Source organism: Photinus pyralis, unplaced genomic scaffold, assembly GCF_008802855.1.
Source record: "Photinus pyralis isolate 1611_PpyrPB1 unplaced genomic scaffold, Ppyr1.3 Ppyr1.4_LG4, whole genome shotgun sequence".
Lineage (NCBI taxonomy): Eukaryota > Metazoa > Arthropoda > Insecta > Coleoptera > Lampyridae > Photinus > Photinus pyralis.
In genome coordinates this window covers 650,369-662,098 of record NW_022170511.1, presented here as the reverse complement: position 1 = coordinate 662,098, position 11,730 = coordinate 650,369, and the positions used below count along the sequence as shown (strand labels likewise).

The 11,730-nt window shown below is 36.7% G+C and overlaps 1 pseudogene; it reads left to right on the top strand.

The window, feature by feature from the left end:
* The first annotated feature begins 756 nt into the window (after window positions 1–756).
* LOC116168280 lies at window positions 757–11,421 on the top strand (annotated as a pseudogene).
* Window positions 11,422–11,730: the final 309 nt, after the last annotated feature.

The window sequence follows — 11,730 nt, the reverse complement described above, 5'->3', positions numbered from 1 at the left end:
TTGAATAATGTTAAGTATAGGATGTTCCACTTGGCATTTCCAAAACTTTAACAGAAAATGACGCTATATACGCGCATTCTTTACCGACCCAGGAAGGATTACTCTTATTGTCGGCATTATTTCAACGTAAATGGTAATACACTGAAGTACATTATATTTATGCAGAGTTCAAGTCGGGGTTTAAGTAGGTGAATGTAGAAATGTAACTCAGTCCATTTTCTCTGAAATTTTTTTATTTTCGTACACCAATGGATTTTGAAAAAAAGGTGTCAAAATCCTCAAGAGTCTCTTGCTTGTTTTGTAAAGGTAACATAATTTGTGAAATTTTAATTTAAAAAAAAGTTTCGTATCCCCTCTCCCACACATGTATGCCAAAAATATCTGTGATGGTAATTAAATCACAAAATATGATATTACGATGCAAACTGGAATAACCCCGAACAAGAAAAAGCAACATGAACTTTTGAACTCTCAATAAAATTATTATTATCAATCTTGCAAAAATGAATGAATGACGATTTATTTTACTACAGGTATCGTCGCAAAATAATTCTAAAACTGCTTTGTCGGTAACCAAGGGAAATGCATTATCGGTACCAAACGCAAAACAAAATTAATCAGATAAACGAAGTGCTTGTTTTTTTAATTGTTTATTCAAAAAGATAACCTAATATTGGATATATTAATATCGTTGATAATTTATACCCTTGGCCGATTGAAATTTTCCTACAGTACTTATCGCTCATTTTTTGCACTGGTCACTACATTTGCTTGATAGACACGCAATAAATTCCATAAGTAAATTTTTTGCTACAATAATTTGCAATAGTTTCAAGCAAAACATATAGCAATAGTTTTCGTTCTTGGCATGTTATGTCGGTATTTTGGTAAGTGGAATCTTAGTTTTAGTTGAGACAATACCGTTCAACTTTAACGGTTTTGTGGTAAAGATTATGCAAAGCTACCCACTAATGTACGCAATCGCTCATCGGTTCGGTTAGTCGGGCGAAGCGTCACAAAGATATATGATATACGAGTATTTTTTGTTTTTTCTCATAATTCTCAAAAACGATATGTCGTAGCAAAACATGTCTGGCACTATAGGTTAGAGCAATTAGCGTAAAAAGAAGCGGTCGCGATCGGGAAGCCTTTCTCGTCTTCGCCCTCATATTTCCACTATCTTTTCATTAAGTTCCTTTGAAATTCCAGGTTCCAGGTAAAAAAAAAATAATAATAATATTGCCTTTATTATTCAACAAAAATTAAGGGCGAAGTTCAGTACTGTTCAGTACTGCGGGAATGCCACAGTCTGCTCTTCCACTTAACCCTAACGTAAATCGTAGGGGGTTGGGTATCAAAAGTAAGTTGAAAATTTGTCTCATTTTATTTGGTTATGAGTGGCGGAAACATACTTTATAAAAGGTGCATTGGGTTACAGTTTATGTCGAAGTGATAAATAGTGAAATTTAGGCTCGTGCTGTAAATGTGTTATAAATTTACAATTTTGAGTACATGCAATTGATAAATTAACTGTTATAAATCAATCTATTTAAGAATTGTTATAAATTCATCAATTCATAATTTTATCTAAACACATCACGTAATTAAATTTACGTTCCAATATGTTTACCCTGAAGGGGTACATCCTTTGCCTCACGTCCTAGACGTCAGGACATTGCATATTTATAACTACTTTAAACAGATCGTAAGTAAAAACTTCCATGTAACAAAGGACAATACGGACAAGTTTGAGAATATTTTAAATCGGCATTCTGATTCTAGCCCGGCGAATTGGGTTTTTATTCTTTTTTTTAAGAAATCAAGAGTGTCTCCATGGAATTTTAAATCTCCAACGTGAACTCAATTTTATCTTCCCTAATTATCACGGAATGGATTTGATAACAAATGTAATGTCTATTTTTGAGAACAAGCGTGGTATCACTTAATTCAATTTAGATGAAATGTAGTAATTGTATTTTTGCAGCCGCACACCCTTTAATATACATTCCATTCTTTACTGAACACCTCCAGTTTTGCTTAAATCCGGGGAGAAAACCTAAGCAATATTGTATACGTTTGCGTGTATGGGAGAATTAACCGAATGTAAAAGCAATTCGCACAAATCTCTTTACCTAGGGTTCGCTAGGGTCACGACCATTTTGCAAGACTAAAATTTGGTTATTTATCTTTTATTGTTTATGAAATTGAAAATTGGGTTTACGTACATTTATTAAACTTTATGCCAAACAAAAGCCAAATGCGTATTTCGGCACGTCCTCCCAACTCCGTTTGCGTCGATCCTTTGTCGCATTGAATAACCAAAAGAGCTAAGGGTAGTAGCTTCCAGTTTTTGAAGAAACATGACCCTTCTCTCCTGTTAGTTGACATATTGTGAGGTATGCGAAATTTGATTTGGAGCATGAAAGGTAAATTTGTATTATTCTCTCTAAGTGACGTTATTAATATGACGTGAAACTCACATTCTCCATGGAAATTATGCGGACGTCACTAAAATTATATCAAAACTAACACGCCTGAATTGTTACAGAGACATTATTCTTTTCCGTTCTGTTTCGTTAAATGAATGTAGTGAGAGAGTTTCATTTAAAAACCAGTACGCCCTAATCTCAGCGAAACATGCGTGCATATCCCTGTGAAACTTCGTCCGACGTTAAAATCAGCCTTCAGAGTGTGTCCACGAATTATAAATTTATTACTTTTAGTGCAATTTATAATAAAATGATTCCACTTTCGACGAAGTTTGTCCGATAGGTATTCTTGCACGATTAGGGCGTTGTACGAGAGTGCACTATCCTGTTGAAACCAACAGTTTCCAACTTTTGTGTTTTTTTCAGTACATCGTATTCGTAATAAAAAAACATGCAACTCGATAGAGTATGTACTTTTTGGACGTCCAAGAAATTAGATAAGGATGTCTATTATGGGGATCTCCGAAACCATATAGAAGATAGGACGATGGTCAAATTAGAGAAAATATACTCAATTAAAGAGTTATTATCATGCTTCCGAAGATATGTCAAAAAACCGAAAATTGTCTATTTCGTTTTTATTTTTTTCTAATGTTTTTTTAACAGACACAAACAAATAGGAAACACTTTCTCATTGCCACTTTTTGAGCTCTACAAGAGATTTAAGAGATTTGAATACAACGTTTCGTTTAGGAGAAATCATCATCAACTTTATTTTTTGATATGGTGCGTATAAAAGTACATACTGAATTAAGTAGCATTTTTTATTACGAATACAACGATGTACGGCACAAATACAAAACACAAAGTTTTAAACTGTTGGCTTCAATGTGCGAGAATATCTATCGGGTATTTCCGGGAATATGGAAAATATGGTACAAATTCAATCACTCATTGAAAGAAAACTGATTGAGAAACGGCTCCTTTCCCTTTTTTTACTTGCAGGGAAAATGCGACTTGTTGGGGTTTGAGATTATACTCACCAGGAAACACACTTCCACGGTGGGACTTTTTAACTAGCAGTGAATACTGTCAAATTTACACAGTTAATGTTTTACTGATTTCTTACAGTAAACGGAAAGTCTTCGTTCTCTCTCGTATAACTTAAATTTTACCAGTTCAAAACCGTTCTTTCACAGAATGTGATGCTTTTTCAAACTGGGTCTTCATTAATGGTCATTTTTGATCCTACAGGAAAAATCTGTTCACCCCAACGATAAAGGGAAACTCTTAGGTCCTAACAGGTCGCCTTCAATCTAATATACCGCGAATGCCTGGAAGCTCTCGAAAAGTAATCCCTCCTTAATGACTGAGTAAATTTCTCACACCCAAGCCTGGCGGAAATTTTCTTCAAATCGCGATACTTAAATTACCTATTGGTTAGTGTTTCTTTTCAACCTATCCGAAACTAGTTCTAGGCTCGTTAATTAATCCATCTCTTTCCCAGAAAAAGCTGACAACAATTTTTACAGTTATTGTGCGTTATGCTGACCCTAGCAATGTAATGCATATTCCTAATTTTCAAGATGGAATTGGAGACCGTAGTGAATTAGGAGTTGCCAATGAAAAATCGCAGACACTTCTGGAAAAATAAACTTAAGAAAAATGTTAATTATGGAGCCATGTAAAAATAAACTCAATCTGATTAAAATAAATTACTTCAAGACACGTTTGTTTTAGTGTCGGCGAAGTTAATTTTAACATTTATATTTCGGAACAATGAAATCTCAGATGAGAATCCGGTCTCCGGATTCATTACAAACCGCACATATTTCATTATTAAAGCGGTTAATTAATTACTTTTCGTTTAAAAGAATTTCGGTTTGTTCGTCGTGATTGAAACAAGAATGTAGAAATTGCATTGCATCTGTACAGCCAGATTTTAATGAATAAAATCCTCCATGTAATTTAAATAGATAAGGTAATATTCCAACATCTTAAAATTGCGGAAATTCGAGAGTTCTAGCAGGATCTCTTTTAAATAATAAATTTAGGGGGAACGGAAGCAGGTATATCCTCTAAAAAACGAATAAAAGTTATTAAAAGTTTTTCAACTGAAAATTTCATTTATGAAGAGGTGCTCGGAAATTTAATCATATATTCGAAAAAGGCGGAGCTTTCGTAGATATCTACACTATCAATTCTTGCGAAAAATAAGCAACGAGATTGTGGATAATTACGGCAACTACCCGTGTAATTAGCTGTCGGATTGCTTTTTCCTTTCCGCTTTCCGTCTTTAAAAATACATTGCAATCAGATAATACATTGCCCGAAGTTTATTTCGCTTTTCGTATTTTATGCACGTACCACATTAGATCTGTTTTGTCCCCAATAGTTTTATTCTGTGCAGGGGTCGGATGGCTGTAATAAATGCACATTGTTTCCCACTGGCAAGTCGTGAAATTGTAGAAATGGAATTTCACTAATAAAAGATCAAAAACGATCGTAAGAGCAACACCGAAATTAAATCCCATTTATAAGAAAAAGTTTTAAAGGACCATTCTTTATCGAAGCTAAATTAGGCCGTCGTACTTTTAGGACTTAGTTAATTCGAACCCTTTCGACCATATTTTAAATTGAGGAACGGAATCAAAAGTTTGCATACTAAACTTTCGCGTATAAAATAGGATGCACTGAAATGTTTCCATTTAATTACTGACTACTGTGTAGCTTCACTTCGTGTTTTATGAAATCACGTACATAAGTAGGTAATGACTAATGAATGAGTTTCGCTGCGTTGTTGCGCTTCAGTTATGGAAAAATAGTTATGTCATTATGTGTTTGTGAATGTAGGTACAGAAAGCTGTGTATGAGGGTTTATCTTTCCCTTATTTTTACACATCTTGTTCGAATTTGATACTGGCAGCAAAGGTATATTGAAGATGGAGGTAGATGGGAAAATTAATATTAGATGGATGGATATAATATAGGATGAGTTGGAGGGCGTAAACAGGGGTATCTCATAATATATAGAGTTATCAGTGCGTTTTTCCTCCAAGAAACAAATGACATGCGAAAGTGCAATTCTGTCCCCAATCAATTGTCTCTTTGCTAGTTTCCGATATCCGCATACTTAACATTCTAGAAGGTTTATCGTGTATATAGCAAAAAAGTCGCTTTCGAAGATATACCCTAAAGCCAGGGATGCAACAAATGTAAGAGCGGCGATTCTTCTGCAGAAGAGCCGGGAATATCCCGTCCGGCCCTACACTCTTAAATATAGAACCGAACGGAATTTTCAGGTCCCAAGAAATTGTACCAACCGCACTCGCTTTCCGCAATACGTTTCTTGTTTATCGCCAGACATATTTTCGTTCACGTTCGCCATGAAGCGGTACCTACATGTGAAAATGTTCTTATGTTGACCAAAATACAAATTCGATAAAAAATACTTTTTTTAAATTCTAAAGCGACGATCCGTTACGCGGCACTTTCGATTATACCAGAAACCAATGTGGTTATATGTGTAATAAACATCCTCAAGGTGAGATTACCTCTGTTAAAGGTCGATTGCTTTAAATGTGATGTATATTGTATTAAGACAAAAAAATTCGCTACTACCAAAAAATCCTTGAAGAGGCTACGAGTCTTAGTAACTATCGCCATTAGCACATTTTAACTCATTTTAACCTCAAAATATCTAAATAATTTCAAATGTAAGCGTTCTAATAATATTCATGTCTACAACTCAAACGGTTTTAGCGGGAGAGCTTTGGTTCCATATTTAATAGGAACCTTGTATATGGGTGCATAAATTATTCTACAAAGAATGAAAAAACCAAGATTTTTGAATTGCATAATATAATGTTCATCAATGTACTAATTTTATTAAGGAAGCAGTAAAACCCATTACTGCGATAAGTGAAGAGGAGAGTAGTGAGTATGAAAATGGTAAGGTTTCTTAGGCATGTCTCTAATTTTTAATTGAAAGACTTAATACTTTTTTGTACCTATCGGTTGATGGTTCCAGTAGTATTTTGATTTTGCATAACAGTGGTACAATTTTCACCGACTAAAGTTATTAAAAGAGTGACGAAAGCCTGGTTAAAAGCTTTTACTTGTCACTTTTAATTAACACCTGAATCAGGAGGTGAAATATCTCTTCGAAAATTAAAGAATCTCAGAACTAGAAGGTCTAATATGTACATTTACCTTTTGAAATGTAATATTAGGCAGAAGAGCAACAAGAAATTAAGTCTTCCCCTCGAATATTATTATTGTGGACATCTGTACTGAAAAATGCTATTTTTTTATGGGAGAGGGCGAAGGTGGAAGTTTAAACGCCATTTTCTCTTATAAATTTCCAGCAGGTTAAAATTTTGCCTCGCTACATCCTTTTGTTCAACTGCTGCATGTTAAACGTCAATGGTTACTTAATTAAAATACAAGTATTAATTGTTGGTTCGTACGCATACTTGTTTGTTTCAAGCGTGTTGTTGTGATGGAAATTGAGTATTATATTGTCACGCCGTTTAATTTCCTTTGTAAGCGTTTTCCATGAACTTAATTAAACATTTTGCAGTCAATTGGTATAATTCTTGTGGATAGCCTAAATATTCGTGTTTCACTTTGAAGTGCCCCTATCTTAAACGATTTTTGTTTCAGATGGATAAAGCGTGACGTGGTGGTGAAAATGGAACTCATTGGATTGCTCTTCATTATTACCATGGCCTTCGCGTCTGAAGACGATTGGATATCCAAGTGCGGTCAGTGCAAATGCATGTGGTCAGATGGCAAGAAGACGGCGGATTGCAGTAACAAGACCTTAAATTCCATTCCTAGTAATTTGAGTGATCAGATACGTTCGTTAGATTTATCTCACAACGCCCTATACGAATTAAAAGCGAGCGCTTTCGTGGAAAGCAATTTACAAAATATTCAAAAATTAAAGCTAGTGAGTTGTAATATAATAGACATACACGTCACCGCGTTTTCAAATTTGGGCAACCTTATCGAGCTAGATTTGTCCAAGAATAATATTAAAAAGTTGGATGAAGCCGTATTTCGCGAAAATTCTAAATTAAGAATATTATTTTTGAATTATAACGACTTGAAAGAGTTGCGGGGAGCTCTGTTTCACAACATGCCACATTTACAACGAGTATCTGTTAAGCATAACCAACTACAGACTGTCGACGTGAATGTCTTTGATAGCGGTCCAGTGCTTCAGCACATAGACTTAAGCGAAAATGAACTCGAACATTTAGACTATAGACTCATAGAAAATTTGGAGAGAATAAGTAGCTTAAACATTCAGGGCAATCCGTGGATCTGTGACTGTAACCTGAAGAAATTTCGTGATCTGGCCATGGACCAAACACTAGTAACTGCACCCACTACTTGTGCACAACCCGAACGATTAAAGGGGCGATCGTGGAACGATTTACAATCTAAGGATTTCGCATGTGCGCCTGAAATTTTATACCCAACTAGCAATCAGAAGTACGAGACGGGATCCTACTGGAATTACACAATCTCGTGCAAAGTTAAAGGAGATCCAATTCCAGACGTTGACTGGCTTTCAAACGGTCGCATAATAGATCGAGATCCCCGCCAGAACCAACAGAAATATGTTGTGCAAAAGCAACCCAAAGACGACATTATTTGGAGCAATTTGACTATTTTAAATATTAATTATAGGGACAAAGGAGAATATAGATGTGTAGCTACAAATCCGGGAGGAGTGCAAGAGAGAAACGTATCCTGGTGGTGTACGGTGAATACAAGGGGGGCATTATTGGTGGAGGAAGTGGTTCCGGTAATGATAACCTGATTTTGTACATTTGTTTGACAGTGGGCGCTATTGTATTAATTATAATAATAGTGATATTGCTGTGCTGTTACTGCAAGCGATCGTCCAGACAATCTCGATCAAAAAATAATGACACTAGCCAATCGACTGACTACGTTAGCTTAAATGGGCGCCCTGAACACGAAAAGGCGTTAATTACAGAAGTGAACCCAATAGTGAAACCGCCTCGACAATATTCCGTTCCTCCATCCGTTACCAGTGGAATTACTGAAGTCAGTGATATTAAGAAGACTTTATTAGATGACGACTCAACATTTGGAGGTGAGTTATTTCATTTTTCTACCAGTATTTCAATCCGGATCTGTACTCCGAAATTGTCAAACATTCTATTTTTTTAAAAACACATGGGGGATAGCTAAAAGTAATTTTTCCAGTAAGGGTGCGTACCAATTCAATCGAGCCAAATTATTGTTTCCAGTTCATTTTTTGATAAATTAACATGTTAAAATCCATTTTTGAAGAATATCAGATTTTTATCTTATAGGGTTCTTCGGTATTGTTCACAAAAATTAACATTCCTCTACCTCATTCCGTAAAAATCCAATATGACCTCCATAAGAAATAAGAAAGTAGTCCGAAGATCTACATCTAGCCGCTAGCGTGTTATGGAAAATCTGATAACAGATTCGGGTGTTTCGAAAAAAAGTGCCCATATATGGCGTTCACGATTGTTTTAAACACGCAGCAGGTGATGAATTCAAAATATGAATGTGTTTCATGTCAATTAAAGCTTTAATTGAAATAAACCCAACATTCGCCTCCTAGATTTCGTCCTCAAGAAAGTTCGCCTCCAGGTAAATTCGCCCTCACAAGTTGCCTCTGGAAGATTCGACTTAGGAAGCTCTTTGTAGGCTATTTAGCTTGATATTTTGGACATATAGGAAATGTATTGTGGGGAGGTGAAGTCTAATTGGATTCCATACAAAGATAACTTTACAAAGTACAGTGTGGTTTTGTAATTCCTGGCTCACCATTGGGATCTCCGTAACGGTGAGAGATACAGTGTACGGTTTTGGTCAGAAGTATTGTCCTTAGAGTATTATCTCAAGTGTAGCACATAATTAAAATACCACATCTCCCGAGCCATTTCTTGCAGTTTTGAGATTCCTTTCAAACTGAAGAAAGTCTCTAAGATTGAAATGAAATTGAACTCGAGATTGAACTAAAAATCACAGACGCACCGACATATTATTACTTTTTTTTACAGTTGAGGTATCTGAGGGAAGACATTACTTCTGACCACGACTGTACGTTAAATGGGAGCACAGTTGTCCCTGTTCGTGATTAAAAACGTATTTGGAATTTTTGGGGTTTAGGTATCCTGAGGGTGAAATTTCTTTGGAATTAAATCGTGCTGGAAAACGGTTTCGACAGGGAGACATTTTTCGGAGGTGAACTTGCAAGGGATGTATCTTTCAAGTTCGAATATTCCTTGGCGAGTTTTCTTGGCGGCGAATTTACTCAGTCGAATTTACCACACACGGATTTGTCCCTCTAACAAAACGACTAATTACTTTAGAAGTATATCGTTAACTCAAAATTCATTTATGATAACCAATTTCTAATTGTCCAATTGTCCCCTATCATACCAAGTTAAATCTATCGATAATCCACTACGCCACTCTACCATAAATTTAACGAAAACATTTGCATACACAAGTTAATTAAACATTTATGGAGACTGTTATGCCGTTGAGTGAAGGAATAGAGGTAGATGCGCAATACCTATACTTGAAATTGTGGCAAACATAGGATCTGAGATTTCCACGGCGCCTATGGAATCCCAGATCCCGACGGCAAGTTTCTACTAAGTTCGATAGAGAACGGAAATGCTTAGTAAGAGATAAATGTGACTACAATCTGTCTTATGGAGATTGCGTTTCTACCTGATTCCTTCACTCAACATGCTTCAAAGCCTTTAAGAAGTTGCTAGGATACATATTTACTGTTAAAACAATGGCCGTTTCTTAATTTCTTGAACAAAACATTGCTGATCGTGATACAATTGCTTAGCGGGAGTTTAGTCTAAATAATAACAATATATTTGTTTTATTTGCAGCAGGTGATGAGGATTCACGTTCGTTCGACTTCGACAGCCGCCCAAGAGTTCCAATTCATCATTTAGAAGCAGACTATCGCAACGATAATCAACAGCCTGACCTGTTAGCGTTTCCGGCCCGTGGAATTCAAGTGTCTCCAGCAGGAAGCACAGCTTCCACTGTTGCTGATCACTCCCGTTTGCCACCACATCACGGGCCACAATCTCCAATCCACAGTCCGTTGTACGACTCGGTGAGTCTGTACCGAACCCTTCCATATTCGAGGTCGCAGTCACCATTCACCTCGCCCCTAGGAGCACCTGTGGTAACACCACGCGCCGGTGGTTACGTAACAATTCCTCGAAGGCCAAGAGCGAGCTGGAGTAGCGAACCGTTGAATCCCATGTTTGTGGATCCAGTGTACGACAATTTAGGGCTACGCACGACGGCGGCGGGCAATTCCGCTCTCTCCCTGAACAAAATAGGCGAGACGTCCACACCTAAAATTCCTCGAAACGCGAATCCTTCAACTCCAGCTTCTTCAGTTCCCTGGCATCCGATCGCCGAACACGAAGCAATCGGAGTATCCGCGACTCTGCCAAAAAATAGTGCGTCTCTTCGTGCGCCAACAAACGAGTTTCAAAAGCCCAACTGGATTAGAAACACTTCGGATACGAGCAGCTTGAAAAGTATAGATAACGACTCGAGAAGACAGTCCACCTCTTCACTCTTACCCACAACCCCTGATGGTAAAATAACAAAAATTCCACCAAGACCACCACCAAAACCCAAAAAACGGATATCCACCGGTCCTTTGTTCGAGGATGAAGGCGAAGATGGAACGGAAGTGTGAGGGTGGCTGAAAAATCCAGGGCTTTTGGCGCTGGTAGTGTTTTAAGTGTAATATATGGTGCTATTGCGTGGATCAAAAAGATTGTGAATTACCATCACAGGGTTTCAACGAATAATTTATGAACAAATGTGTGCCTTGTTAGACTAATTTTAACTTCAAATGAAAACTGTTTAAAAACCGTTGCGCTTTGTCATTTGACTTGATTTTGCGAGTTTTTGGGCTTCCAAACGGACAAAGGTCAGTCGTGTGTGTTTGTCCTTTCTTTATTTCTAATCCAATTGTGATTGGTTTATATATAAATTTATTTTTGTATCTATAATACGTATTGTATAAGTCGTGTACTTACTGGAGATACAAACTCTGAAATGAAGGTGCCAGTGCAAAATAGATTTCATTGTAAAAAATCATCGCGGTGAATTGACAATTTGTGGAGCAAAACTTATCCCGTCTTAGAATACGCCGCTGCAGTATTATTACCATAGATAAAGAAAGACTTGTGAGCACAGTCTCCATCACCTAGTTCCAGATCTCTCGGAT